This window comes from Zingiber officinale, chromosome 2A (genome assembly GCF_018446385.1).
Source record: "Zingiber officinale cultivar Zhangliang chromosome 2A, Zo_v1.1, whole genome shotgun sequence".
Classification (NCBI taxonomy): Eukaryota; Viridiplantae; Streptophyta; class Magnoliopsida; order Zingiberales; family Zingiberaceae; genus Zingiber; species Zingiber officinale.
In genome coordinates, this window is record NC_055988.1 from 160,086,062 (window position 1) to 160,100,100 (window position 14,039).

The 14,039-nt window shown below is 34.8% G+C and overlaps 1 long non-coding RNA gene across 1 annotated transcript; it reads right to left on the reverse strand.

Annotated features, from left to right (window-relative positions):
- Window positions 1-428: 428 nt before the first annotated feature.
- LOC122042934 lies at window positions 429-1,712 on the reverse strand. Its single transcript, XR_006129401.1, has 2 exons — window positions 1,047-1,712; window positions 429-951 (listed from the first exon to the last, which is right to left on the reverse strand). It is a non-coding gene; the product is annotated as an uncharacterized LOC122042934 (long non-coding RNA).
- Between the last annotated feature and the right edge of the window lie 12,327 nt (window positions 1,713-14,039).

Here is a 14,039-nt window from a genome sequence, read left to right on the forward strand (position 1 = left end):
CTATATAAAAAGGTTGTCATATATTGTGTATCTTTTCTCTATGCTTTTTATTTCCTGTGTCATATAAAAAGGTTGTCATATAACAATGTTTGATACTTTTTGCCAACCGGAAAAATGATAACTGGAGCGTTATCATCTTTATCATATAAGGAAAACATTTTCAAATTGGTATAGTATTCCCCCACCTTTGGCAAATTGAAGTTGACCAATAGTTTTTCTAGAATCTTTGTCGATATAGGAGTTTTACTAGAGGAAACATTATAATTTTATTACTAAAATATAAAATATTGATTAATAAATGATAAGAAAACATTATTACCAATAGCTGTAATTTATTTTACATGTGTCAATTTAAAATCTATCTTTTAATTTTTATTTCCATTTTTCCCTAGCAAGTTTTTTTCCTTAGGTCAGCGATGCCGCATCCATAAACAACTTCCTCCTCAATTTTCAATAATTGAACAATCATCAAACCTCTCAATTCGACAATCTCTTAAAAAACAAAACTCGCTTCTAAATTCGAAGTCGTCAAATCCGTGTCGCCTGCTGCTTTCTCCATTTCTTGGTCAATTGCTTCCTCGTCAATTTCCTCGACCGTGCGCCAATTAAGACTGCGAAATTAAGAAGAGCTAACTCATCATCGATCCTCTTAACAAGCCATGGCCAACTCCTTCCTCCGCAGGCTCAAGAGCCAGACCTCCCACGTCCTCCGATCAAGCGTCCGCTCTACCAGATTGGCCTTCACCGACGTCACTCTCGCGCAGCTGTGAGTCGCTCCCTTCTCTTCTTGTCCCTTTTCCTTCCATTTGTAACCCCCTCTGTTTGATCAGGCTCGCCGAAGAAGCAACCAGGAGCAAGCCATGGCCGCCAAAGGACACGGGGAGGAGGACGCTGCGTTTGATCTCGCAGCGCTCGTTCGAGGTCGACGATTTCTGGAGAGTCTCAGAGATTCTGCACAAGAGGTTCGTCGACTATCTCAATTTACACACATATATATACAAAGATTGAGAGAAATATATTGATCGGTAGCTAGCTATGGCGGTTACAGATTCAAGAAATTTGATGGGAAGAGGTGGAGGAGTAGCTACAAGGCGCTGCTACTTGCTGAATATCTGCTGACTCATGGGCCGCTCAGCTTCGCAGACGAGTGGCAGAGAGACAGAGAGATCATAGAACGCATGCGCCGCTTCGAGCACGTCGACGAGAAGGGGTAATTTATAAGCTTTAGAGTTGGGGGTTCATTCCATCATATTCATTGTGATCAGGAATGGTGTTGATTGTTGAAGTTGCTTGCCGCTGCGCGCAGGTATAACTGGGGGTTGACTGTGGAGAAGAAAGCAGAGAGAGTGCTGCAGCTGCTGGAGAAAGGACCGTTTCTGAAGGAGGAGCGCGACCGGCGGCTTCGGAGGGCCTCATGGCCGATCCATGATCACGAGTCTGATAGCGTCGGTCTTGGTTTCCTTCCGGCGAGTGGATCAGTCGAAGATGAGTCAAGAAATGACACTGCGATCGCTCTTAGAAGAAGAAGGATCCATCAGGGTGAGGAATTGGTGCCTCTGCTGTCGTGTGAGGAAGGGAGAAAGATTGAAGTCTTGAGTCACAACTGTGATGCCCTGTTTACTTGGAGATGAGGATGAGAGAATCGATGAATTGTAAATCTTTTTTTCGTGTTTACTCATTGTGAAAATAATAATAATGGACGGGCGGATACAAAACTCACTGTGGATCACTGTTTTTGGAACATTTGACTGAAATGGGATGGAATGAATTTTCCTTCCCTTTCTCTCGTTTGATGTTTGTGTAAATTTCCATGCTAAATCTTTCATGACATCAATTCTCTTGCATAAATCAACTGCACGCTTTCGTATAGGGATGCCTATAGATACTGACATTTCCAAGTCAATACAATATAGTTAAAGTCGTATACGACATTGTGGGTGGCCATTGTCACTCAAACTTTTTTTTATATACAATGTGGTTATCAGCACTGCACATAATAATAACATTTACTAAATATTATTAATTTAAAAAATTTTAAAAATAAATCATATTTGACTATTTAGGATGACACTTTCAACAAATATCATTCTTGTTTATAATTATTTTCTTTCCAAATAATTTTTCCTTGAAATTTATCTCATAATTCCTTTCCTCTCGTGTGATCGGCTTGAACTAGGTGCATTTTCCTTCTTCTCATCATCACATCAATTTCCAACTTTATTATAGCGGAGCAAAGGATCAATTCTGCACAGATGTATACTCTCAGGAAATAAAATTCTTTCCATCCTCTAGTCACTTAGCGGTCGACTATAAATCATCCTCCTGATTTACCTCCCTTCATATAATCTGGGGATAGACTCTTAAGAACACCTGAAATGAATATAATTATCTTTTACAACAGTAGTTACGGACAACCATGAGGCTGCCTTGCTCACGTAGTTAAAATATGTGATAAAAACTCCCTCACATCCTCTCTCAGCTCCTCTTTCTCCATCCTCATGGCCAATGGCGAAGCCACTGCGAGTGAACTACCCGGGCTGATCTAAAGATGTGGGTCACAAGCGTTGATGCAGAAATCGTCAACGTCGTCGTTCTGGTCTAGCCATCGACGTCGACATCGCCGCTTGGGCTAACCATCCATTTTCCTTGTTTTTTCCCTTTCCATATCAAGGTTGGTTTCTTTCTTCTCCTTTGTCGAGGTTGTCATATTAAAGAGGATGTCGTTGATATAGGATGGGTAGAATAGTAATTTTTCGAGGAGTGCAGTTTGTCGCTATGGCTAAACTGTGGCAATAGAGGCAAAGACAATAACCATCATCCTGGGCCCTCTAAGAGCACGTCCTAGGTGTATTAGAAGGGAAGTAAATTCTGAGATCATTCAACCAATAGAATGGCCCTCTACGTGAAAGGACATATACACTAGCGAGACATTCTATGAGGGGCGGCCCTGAATTTTAGGGGTCGTTGGCAAAAAAAGAAAAGGGAACTCTATAGGAAATTTTTTTTTACTAACTTACAATTTGAATAGAATTTAATAAAAAAATTTGAAAAATCAATATATTTCATTTAAAATATAATAAACTCCCTATAAAATATATTTATTAAGATTTTTTAAAAAGTGCAATATCATACAAAATACATTTCTCAAGTTTCTCCAAAAAGTACAATACCTATAGATACAAAAAAAAAAGTATAAAATAATTATTGAAAAAATCTAGATCTTTAGCATTTTGAGAAGCAAAATCAACAATAAAATTTTCAAAATCAAGTTTTTCTAATACCTAATTTTCTATGCATAAAATTGTCAAATCATTTATATTCAAATCATTATCATCATTTTCTCTCAATTCTTCGTGTTCATTCGTTCCATGATTATGATCATTATTTTCTTTCAATTTTTCCCACTCATTGATTGCATGTTCATTTAGTTTTTCTTAATTACTCGATTTTTGTTCATTTATTGCATGATCATTTAGTTTTTCTTAACTTTCTTCTTATAATTCATCAATTGAATCTTCAATTGAAAAGTCAGCTTTAAAAAGCTTATGAAGAATATCTTTACGAGTTTTAATAATTTGTTCTACTCTTTTTTTCATGACTCTCAGATTGATATTTTTTTGAAAACATGTTTATACTATAAATTTCAAATGTAAAAATAAAACACACAAAACTAGCAATGAAACAAACACAAGCAGTAAAAATAATAGTGAAAGAGCAATAAAGTCTGGGTTGTGCTTGAAGCAATCGATATAATCTAGTCTATAATGATAAAATTGGGATGATATATTTTAACTCTTTCAAATTTGTAAGAAAAAACATAAAATATTGGACTTCAATACAATATTAAAAAATAATATTGAATATTGATAATAATAAAAAATATAGATAAGTAGGTAACTTACATTGTAAGTTTATATATTGATGAAACTAAAATTTCAATTAGAGAATAGACTTTTTGATTTAATTAGAAGAGATTCAAAAAAGAAAAAGGGAGGAAATTAGCGTTCATGATTAAAACTTTACTCTTCAGAGTATTCCGACTTCTATAAATGAATTAATGAAGAAAGAGTTGTACCAGAAATAAAATCTTGAAAAGGAAAAAAAAAAGATTGTCTACATTCCTCCTTTTTTCTTTCTTTTCTTTTTTAGATTTTTTAATGTAAAATATATTTTTTTAGGCCTTTATTAAAACAATTCAATAATATATATTTTTAAACCTTTAATAAAATAATCCAATAAAATATATTTTTTTGGACCATTATTAAAACAATCTAACAATATATATATATATATATATATATATATATATATATATATATATATATATATATATATATATATATATATTTAAATTTTTTATTAAAATAATCTAATAAAATATATTTTTAAAGATTTTTATTAAAACAATCTAATTATATATAATATATATTGTATATACATATTAAATTTGGGGGCTCCTAAAAATCGGGGGCCCTAGACTGTCACCCCCATGATATACCCTCAGGGTGTGTTTGGTTCAAGTCATCATTTATAACTTTAGTTATGTGATTACTAGGTAATCACATAACCAAGGTTATAGGGAATACAACATAACCTAATATTGTTTGGTTCAATCCTAGATAATGTAATAAAAATTTGTTTGGTTGGAGGTTTTAGTGTATAACATAATTTAACATTTACTTTAATACTCTTTTAATACCTGAATAGATATTTTTATAGTTAAATTAATTTAATATTTGATTAATATTTTAAAAATAAAATAAAATAAATTATTAATATTAATATTTAGTTATCTTCTCCAAATTAAACTAAACGACCATGACCAAGGCATCAATGGATCACTTCCAATTCCAAACACAGCTTAGGAAGAGGATTTCAGCAATGGAAACAAGTAGCAAAAATCATCGATTTCTTTTCACAAGCATTTTTGTTTTTTTGGGTAAGGCGTCGATTTCATCTTCTACAATGGAAAGATGAAAAAGGTGAAGAAGGCGGTGGCAGCGAGAGATCTGCTTCGATGAAGAAGGCAGAAGGACAACTCTGCAGCGGCAGCGAGATCTGGTTCGAGATCTTTTTCTATAATATATATAGATTGCATCGGCGGCGACAGCGAAATCTACTTCGATGAAGAAGGCGAAGAAGGCTGATTGCGTCGACAGCGAGATCTGCAGCGAGATCTGCTTCGAGATCTTCTTCTATAATATATATAGATTGCGTCGGCGGCAGTAACGAGATCTACTTCGATGAAGAAGGCGAAGAAGGCTGATTGCGTCGGCAGCGAGATCTGCTTCGAGATCTTCTTCTACAATATATATATATTGTGTCGTCGGCGGCAGCGAGATCTGCTTCGATGAAGAAGGCGGAGAAGTCTGTCGCCGTTGGTTCGAAGAAGATAAAGTGGGAGAAGAAGCCGAAGTCTGCCGCCGCTGGTTTATCGCCGCTGCTGTAGGCTTTGCCACAAAAAGGAAAAAAAGTGTCGAGATAAACAGCGAAGAAGGAAGGTTATATTTGAGAAAATAATTTACTTAATCCTGGAATCGTCCAAAACCTTACGATTTGGAGGTTTTTTGATTCCGGGATATAACCCCATTTTGCTGACGTTGCAGGAATCAAATATAACTTTGGAATTACTCATTACTTGAACCAAACAAAGTTAAACAATATAACCTTGGTTGGATAACCAAGATTATGAAGAATAACCCTGAATCAAACACCCTCAAGGTTAACCCTGATTCTATGCCCGTCAAGATTCGACACTAACCTATCAAAGGCAATTGGCCATGCAAGTACCAACTCTGCTCGTACGTGAGAGCTTTGTTGTTATGACTAATGATGAATGGTGCTACGTACGAGCTTTGTTGTTATGACTAATGATGAATGGTGCAGTGGCTCGACCTGAGACTATTATCTAGCTATCCGGTTGGGATGTAAAGGAACAGAGGAGAGAATGAGAATTAATTATTTTGGGCGATTTATTTCTAGGACTTATTGATACATGCATGTTGTCTAAATGATAAATAGAAAAAAAAAATATCAAATATGGTATAAATTAATAAATCCTATATTGGTACTCTTATTGTCATTATCCAAATATTGAAAGCGAAGAGTGATTGAGTATACACGTTCTCAGACAAAATATAAATCAATCTCTACGGTATTTTGTATGAGCATAACAAATTAGATTCACAACAAGATATATCATTCTAATATTATTACATCAGATTTTGAATGTAGTAATCGTGGCAAGATATAATTTTGAAAGAAAAAATTAGAGCCAATAATTTTGGATATTGCGTTAGTTATATTTTGTATTAGTGCTTAAATGAGATATTCTATGTTGTTTCTTTTAAAGTCAATAAACAAGATTTTAGCTAAAAAAATAGTACATATCCATTAATAGAATATTTGTCTTTGGAAGTTTAGATTTAATTTGTATCACTATATGCGCTCAACTCTCATGAGTACTGATGATATAAAAGAAATTTATGTAACATGGTACTTTTAAATAATGAAAAATTCTTAACATCTTTCCAATAGTATTTAATTGGAGCAACAAAAATTGACATGTACAAAATATTTCTTTCCATTATTTTCATTTTTATTATTTTTGTAGTCCCTAAGTGCTCTTATTGAAACTCCATGATCTTAAGACTTAATAATCTTCAAGCTCTTGGAAGCTTCCATACTTATTTTCTTTCCATACTTATTTTTGTTTATCTTTGTGTGTGTGTTTTTACGGGGTTCCTCCACCTCGTTAAAGAGAATCGATTTTTATATTATAGTAGGATATATATAATTAAGAAGGATTTGTTATTGAAACACATTAAATACTTGAATTAGCATTGTTTTTTTAATCTTGTTTTATTATTTCTATAATACATATTATGAAAATGTAAGAGAAATATATTTGTATTTGTAGGTTTAGGAGTATAGCCTTTCAACTACTCTTCAATGATTATTTTTATTTTTATTTTTGGATAATTCAATCATTCAAACTAATTAATTTTGAAGGTGATGAATTGGATCCCACAAAAGTTTTTTTCATTGGGATATATCGAAATAAAAAAAGAAAAGAAAAAAGAAGTGTTATCACAACTAAACTTTTTAAGATTTAATCACGTCTAAAAGTACCCTTATTGAGAATTGACTCATATACTCTTGTTTATGCTGCACTGCCTACTCCTATACCATGGCGATCAAAATATAATTCTTTAATGATCCACTACAATCGTGTCGGTTGACGGGGGCGCTGGGATAAGTATATTCATTTTTTACTATCATGTTCTTCGATGTTCACATGTTTTGACCACCTACATCATTCATAATTTAGTTCCTCTATATTGATCTAAGGACGAGTTGGCAGGAACACTAAAAATGACCGAATTATCTTTTGACATATATTCTCTAATGTTAACACCCTCACGAGCATAGCTACCATATAAGAATTGACTGACATAAATCTCTGCATCCTGCATCCACTTGCCTGAGGCGAGCGTTTCTTCTTTGAATTACCACATGTTCTCGAGTGTTAACATGCATGTACCTGAAACATATCGTGCATATTAGTTATTTCAAAGTCCCCTCGCGGATGTGTCTAGTGGCTAGCATATGAGGTGTTGTCACCATGAAGTCTGGGGTTCGAATGTTGACAAAACCGAGGTAAATGTCTCCCTTATGTGTTAGTCATTATTCTATAGGCTAATTAATAGCCGTTCGTGATTTACCTCCTCCGTGTTGACCCTGGGATGAATTGACGGGGGCGCTGGGGACGAACGTATTCACCTTTTACCATCATATTAGTTATTTCACAAAATCAATTATGTCTTATCTTGATATCCTAATGATCAAGACATTGGATAGTATTATTTGTATGGCCATCAGGACGGGCTCGGTTGTTAAATATATAGAATAATATTGGTAGTAGTGGGGGATTGAAATTAAGCAGGAATTTTATCATCTCTATGGGTTCCACCAATGAGCTTTCAATTTAGGGGGCATTTAATTTAGAGGAATAGAAGTGGGAAATGGGAATGAGAATTATTGATTGCCATTGTTAATGTTTGGATTATAGGAATAGGAATACAAATAAGGGAATGAATCCTTGAAATTAGGTAATAACTCATTCTCATGTACTTCTCATTCAATGAGCCATTACCCTATTTTCATCAATCAAAATATTCTCTTATTCCAAAAATACCCTTGACCTAAAACTAAAATTTTCTCCCTTAATATCAAATATTAAAATTTATTTATTTATTTTTTCTTCATATCACTTCTCTCTCCTTGTTCTCTCTCATCATATTTTCTCTCTCATCATTTTATCACACACTTCCTCTCTCCTATCACACTCTCTTTTCTCTTTTTTTCTCATTACACTTTTTCTCTCCTCAATCTCTTCCATCATACTCTCTTCCTTCTTTTTTTCAGCATACTTTCTCTCTCATCATACTTTCTCTCTCCTCAATCTTTTCCATCACACTCTCTTTTCTTTTTTTTTTTCTCATCACACTTTCGCTTTCATCATACTTTCTCTCTCCTCAATCTCTCTTGTCACACTCCCTCTTTTTTTTCCTCAACACACTTTCTCTCTCATCATCTTTCTCTCTTCTCAATCTCTCTCATCACACTCACTGTTCTCTTTTTTTTCTCATCACACTTTCTCTCTCATCATATTTTCTCTCTCCTCAATCTCTCTCATCACACACTCTCTCTCCCCTCATTTTTTCTCATTACATTTTCTATCTCTTCATCCTCTCCCATCATAATTTCTCTCATATCATATTTTATCTCTCATCTTCTCTCATCATGCTCTCTTCTATCATACTCTCTTTTCTCATTTTCTCTCATCACACTTTCTCTATCTTCATTCTTTCTCATCACACTTTCTCTCTCATCATTCTCTTTCATCATATTTTTCTCTCACATTCATCTTTCTCTCACATCTAATTTTTTTCTCTTATTTTCCTTTAAGGGTAAAAAAGGAAATATTGATTTATTCCGATAGAAAGTATGCAACTAACCAAACATTGCTTTTAAGAGTTATATCAATGCTCATACCCATTCCCATTCCACAATACAATGATTCTCATTCCAATTCCTATTCCCATGCTCATACCAAACGCCCCCTTAGATTTATGTTGAATTCTCTCGCAATGGCGTAAGACATTAGTCGTGAGAGGGCCTTTAATATGGCGGTGCAATATTTTTTTATAGTTTTATTATTTTTTAATTCAAATATTTAATTTTTCTAATCAAATAATTTTGAAGGTGACGGACTTTGTCCCATAAATTTTTCACTAGTTACTATAGTAAATCAAGAAGTACTCGCAAAGGCCCATCTAAACCGTCAATGTTTTTAGAATTATTATCACATTAGGAGAAATTCTCTACAATGCATCATAGTTAATATTCAATCCTTAAATATCTAATTAACAACCTAAAAATCTAATTGTTGCACTGTAACCCTAGTAATAGTATTTTCTTTAATACCTTATGATCGTCTCTAATCATAATGGATCTATCACTAAAATAGTAATATTATCAAGATTTTTATCATAATCTTTTAGATATATCAAATAATGAGACCGATAATAAAAATAATAATTCTATTTATAGTATTGAATTAGTAGTGGTTCTATCTAATAAAAAAAATGTGAAGGTGCATTATTGTTATCCTAAAATTCAAGCCATTCATCATAAAAAAATAAATTATTTTGCACATTGATAGATCAATCAATCAAAATTTTAAACTTGTCATGAGTAATCAATTGATCGCCATAACATGACTCCATCTAGCAGAAATGATATATTCATTTCTAAACCTTACGAAATTACGTAATTGATATCAAGGAGTGTATTTATCTAGTCAATTTTCAACGGATATAAAAATAATTTACTATATATCTGATATCTTTCTCGTATAAAGGGTCACTATATTAGGACAAATATTCTTCATGATTTATTCCCTTTGAGAGTATGTGAGATTTTAGAGGGGCTTCTAAAGTGACAACTTCATCTTTTATCTTAATGGTATATTCATTTCAGCCCTTTGAATGTAGTCGAGTTGGTACTCGAGCATAGCTTATCATCATAGAGGCCTGATTTAATTTCTAACCTATGCAAATACTATTTTGAAGTATCTTATACCGCTTATCTAGGAAGGCTGTTTGATTAAGATTGAATAAGCCTTATAATTTATTCCATTTTAGAGTGTCTATGACCGTCCTAAAAGAATCGGTAACATACCTATTTCACTTTTACCACCACGATATATCCCTAATATATATTCATTCCTAAGCTCAAGACCACACTCTTAATTCACCAACTACCACTCTCACTTTCATCCTTACTGATCAGATACTTTACTTTCAACCCGTCCGTCTCTTATTTCGACCTTTTTTTATAATCTAACAATTTAATTCTCAGAATTGATTAGTTTTGAAGGATCAGTCTAATCCTATATATATATATATATATATACAGATTTCATCTGCTGCGGTGCGTTTGGTGCGGTTTCGTGCGGTTCCGTCCACGTCAGCACGGCAAGCGCGTGAAACAAAACAAAAGTCAGCTAGCGAAAAAAAAAAACGCACCGAAGTGGTTTCCTCGCGAGCCACCTCCTCAGCCCTAGCAGAAGCTCCGCGTTCCGCCGTCACAAGCTCTCTCCCTCGCCGCGAGCGCTGCTCTCTCCCTCACGAGCTCTCTCTCCCTCGCGAGCTCTCACCCTCGCCGAGCTCTGCTCTCTCCCTCGTCGAGCGCTGCTCTCTTCCTCTCGAGCTCTCTCCCTCATCGAGCTCTGCTCTCTCCCCTCTCGTGCCGCCGCCGCGAGTCCCCTCCTACCTAAGCGAGTCCGCGACCGACCTCTCCCCCTCCTATCGCCAGCCCTAGCAGAAGCGCCGAGCTCTCCCTCCTCTCTTCGCGAGGAAAATCCTTCTCCGATAAAAGTGGATCGCTTAACAGCGTTGGTAAAAGACTGAAAACGTTTGTGAGCATTGCATATTTGCATTTAAGTTTATGGTGTGCTTTCTTCAGAGTTCATCCTTGCTGTTTGAACTTCAGTTCATCTGATGATTTTTTTTTCCTGTGACATGGAATTAAAGTGATTGTTTCAGATTTTCCAAAATCGCATCAGATTTTGCTATGTATGTATATGTAGTGAGATTCTATCGTACTATTTTTTCCGGTCAAAGCTTTTTTTTCCCGGTGTATGTAGCCTATTTTCCTTGAACAACTAGCTTTTATCTATAAATGATCTAATAATTAGAACCCCAATTGTCTTTATCCTCAATCCAGATTCTAGTACTGTTTCCACCACTGAATGTGATTTCTCTCTTTTCTACGCGTAGGATGCATGAGTGCCTTTATATATATATATATAACTAGATTTCTAGTCCTTCGAATTTTGGGAACACATGAGTGCACCTCTTCTGCATCTATGTTTAGGTGTCATTGATATTCTTTGAGATTCAAGTAATAGAAACCTAAACAGTGTGCTACATTTCACTTATAGTTGTATTCTTGACATTCAATTTCATGTTTAACTTAGATGATGTTCTGTTAGGATTTGATGCATCTATATCATAATCACTTTTATTGGAAGAGTTTTTATTTATATCAAGTTTATAATTTATTTATCTATTCTCAAATAAAATGCGAGGGCGTCCAGAAATGGAAGAAAATAGAGTTGATGATCAGGAATTCATTCCCCAAGTTGCAGATGATCGAAAGCCAAAACTTGGAATGGAATTCTCATCTCTAGAGGATGCATATTCGTTCTATAACCAATATGCACGAGAAGCCGGATTTAGTTCAAGGAATAGCACGAGCAGGGAAAATAAAATGACAAATGAAGTGACATGGAAACAAATTGTATGCTTCAAAGAAGGGCATACAGATCTAATGCGACACAAGAAACATTCAAACCCTGATCAACAAATAAGGGAAAGAGCACGTGGCACAGTTAGAATGGGTTGTAAGGCAAATATTGCATTTGTCAAGAAACAGATGGGACCGGATTGGGTTATTTGTAACTTTATAGAAGCTTATAATCATCCACTCTCGACTCCATCAAAGGTGCATTTGCTACGCTCACATCGTAGTGTTTCGGCAGCCAAAAAAGCATTCACAAAACAATTTTCAGAGGCCAATGTACCAACTTGTCAACAAATGCGTTTATTAGAGATAGAGTATGGAGGCCCTGAATGGGTAGGTTGTACAGAAACTGATATTAGAAACTTTGAGAGAAATCTAAGGGATGAACAAAAGGGTATTGATGCTGAAACACTTATCGAGTTTTTTACATCCGAGCAAGAGAAGAATTCAGCTTTTTTCTTTGCCTACGAGACTGATTATGATAACAGATTTAGTAGGTGCTTTTGGGCTGATCATGTATCAAGAAGGGCATATAGTGTATTTGGTGATGCTATTGTATTTGATACAACTTATAACACCAACAAATATGGTTTGATTTTGGCACCATTTGTAGGAGTTAATCATCATCATTAGACAATTCTTTTTGGTTGTGGGTTTCTTAGTGATGAGAAAACTGAGTCTTTTGTTTGGTTGCTTACAAAGTTCTTAGAAGCCATGCCTAAAGGTGCACCAAACATTATCATTACTGATCAGGATCCTGCAATGACAAAAGCTATTGCACAGGTTTTGCCTCAAATAGTGCATCGCTATTGTTTGTGGCACATATTGAACAAATTCCCAGAAAAATTAAACCCTTTGACTTTTCAAAACTATTATCACAACATAAAGAACGTCATTGCACATTCTTCAACACCTGATAATTTTGAAAAGTCATGGGAAGAGACTATCAAGGAAGCTAACTTAGAGAAAAATGATTGGTTGTCCTTGATGTATGAATTGCGACACAGATGGGTGCCAGCATATTTTAGTCATGTATTTTCTGCAGGAATGTCAAGTAGCCAAAGATCTGAAGGGTCACATGCATTTTTCAAGAAATATGTCTCAAATAAGAACTCATTAATGGATTTTATCACACGTTTTAATAGAACACTGAGACACCAAAGACACAATGAGTTAGTTGCGGACCATATCGATATGAATGAGAATCCCAAAGTTAATACAACCTGGCCAATGGAAAGTCAAATGGTTAAGCTGTACACAAAAAAGAAATGGCTCGAATTTCAAAGTGAAATGATCGAGAGTCATAGTTATTATGTGCAACAGACATGTACAGGAGTTGCCTCAGCAGTTTACCACGTGATGAAATTTCAAAGTTCCTCTTCCTCAAAATCAAGAGTGCTCACGCATGACAAACAAAGGGATTACATATCGTGTAGCTGCACCAAATTTGAGTTTGAGGGCATTCCATGTAGACATATGTTAGCTTTTTTTCGTATCAACCAAGTGTTTCATTGCCTGATATGTATATACTCAAACGATGGACACGATATGCTAAAGTTGGAGCAATATATGCTTTAGGAGAGCAAAATGTCATTGATGATCCAGATTCAGAAAGATATTTGATGTCGAGGCACTCGAGGTTATCCTATAAAGCTTCAGTGTTAGTTGATGATGCATCTTTGAGTAATGAGAGGACAACCTTCTTGGAAGAACAATTTGATTGCATCTACAACAAAATTCAAGAGATATCCATTAATACAACATGCAGTGATAGAAGTCAAAGAAAAAAATCCATGGATGAGACACTTGGTATTATTAATCCTTCTGTAGTACGAACTAAGGGATGTGGGAAGAGATTAAAATCATCAAAGGAGAAATCAACATCAAATTCTAGGCTTTGTCGTGGATGCGGACATCGAGGAGTGTCACATGACAAGCGTAACTGTCCCAATTTGCAACGAGGGTATGTGTCGATTTAATTTTTTATTTTTATTATATTTTTTCTTACAAACAAACTTATTTGATTATTGTATATGACAATATGTCAATTATCAGATCAATTGAAGATAATAATCATATCAATCTTGACGATACATATGAACCGGATTTGGGATCTATAGCCGGTACTATCAAAGTTTTAATTTGTTAAATTATAGTGGTTTATTGTT